Source organism: Mastomys coucha, unplaced genomic scaffold (assembly GCF_008632895.1).
Source record: "Mastomys coucha isolate ucsf_1 unplaced genomic scaffold, UCSF_Mcou_1 pScaffold15, whole genome shotgun sequence".
In the NCBI taxonomy this organism is placed as follows: Eukaryota; Metazoa; Chordata; class Mammalia; order Rodentia; family Muridae; genus Mastomys; species Mastomys coucha.
The window spans coordinates 139,551,398-139,552,724 of NW_022196897.1; the positions used below are offsets into that span (position 1 = coordinate 139,551,398).

The window sequence follows — 1,327 nt, forward strand, 5'->3', positions numbered from 1 at the left end:
TAAATGAGGCCAGGAGGGCGGCCCTAATCCATTCCCACTGCTGAGCTTCTAAGACAGGGATAGGCAGTGCAGAGGAAAGGGCGTGTGAAGTCCACTGAGAGGCGTCTGTGAGTAAGCAAACAACAGAACTGAGAGAGAGAGAGAGAGAGACAGAGAGAGAGAGAGAGAGAGAGACAGAGAGACACACAGAGAGAGACAGAGAGAGACAGAGACAGAGACAGAGACAGAAAGAGAGAGACAGAGAGAGAGACAGAGAGAGAGAGAGACAGACAGACAGAGAGAGAGGGAGAGAGGGAGAGACCCATCCTCATGACATCTTGGTCAGAGCTTCATGCTTCTGGCTCTAAGAGGGAACACATTTTTCTTTACTTGTCCTACCCAGTCTGTAGTATTTTGTCTTGATTCCTCTTGTAAACTAAGAGTGAGACCCATTTCATGCTTAATTTGCTATCTACTGGGCATGCCCAGTAAGTGAATACCACAAGCCAAAAGAGCTGTTTAATATTTTTAATTATATGATTGTAAATTATACAATTTCTATTATTTAGTATTTTGTATAAAACCATTTTACAATACACAAGATCTTTCAAATGCAACAAAAAGTATCAAAAACTACATAGTGTGCCAAGTTTACAGGCTATGGTGAAGCTTTATCTTAAAAATACCTTCAGGAGAATAAACATCCAACCAATTCTCTCAGCTTTAAAAAATGTGATTAGAAATATACATTTTAATAAAATATCAAGACAATGACTGATCAAAAAAACAAAAAACAAAAAAACAAAGAAAAGTAGGTTAGCAACTCGGTCTGAGGAGAACCTTCCTGCAATTGTGCTGTGTGGCCAGCAGAGGGAGGAAAAGGGTCCGTGTCCTGGCCTATGGGGGCTGCTGAAGCATCACACATGCGCACAATGAGTTGCGGGCCATGGGAGAGGAAATGCTTGCCCTTGCTTTGATCCACTGAGACATAACATGCTTGTTTCTAGACAGGATCACACGGCAATAAGATAAAGTAGGAGGGGGGCTGGCAAGATGACTCACTGGGTAAGAGTACTGACTGCTCTTCCGAAGGTCCTGAGTTCAAATCCCAGTAACCACATGGTGGCTCACAACCACCTGTAATGAGATCTGATGCTCTCTTCTGGTGTGTCTGAAGGCAGCTACAGTGTACTTATGTATAGTAATAAATAAATCTTTTTTTAAAAAAAGATAGAGTAGGAGGGAGGATTATGGGAGTAGATTCCAATGTGCTATCTATGGTTACTGGCTAAAGACCAAGACCTGTCTAGAGCCTACCTAGTACTCACTGCTCATGTTGGCCAGAGCA

At 42.4% G+C, this 1,327-nt stretch overlaps 1 protein-coding gene across 1 annotated transcript in view; it reads left to right on the forward strand.

Moving 5' to 3' along the window:
• The window catches only part of LOC116091817 (DNA (cytosine-5)-methyltransferase 3C-like), a 52,092-nt gene that overhangs the window by 30,447 nt on the left and 20,318 nt on the right, over positions 1 to 1,327 (forward strand). The gene's annotated exons all lie outside the window — the stretch shown is intronic.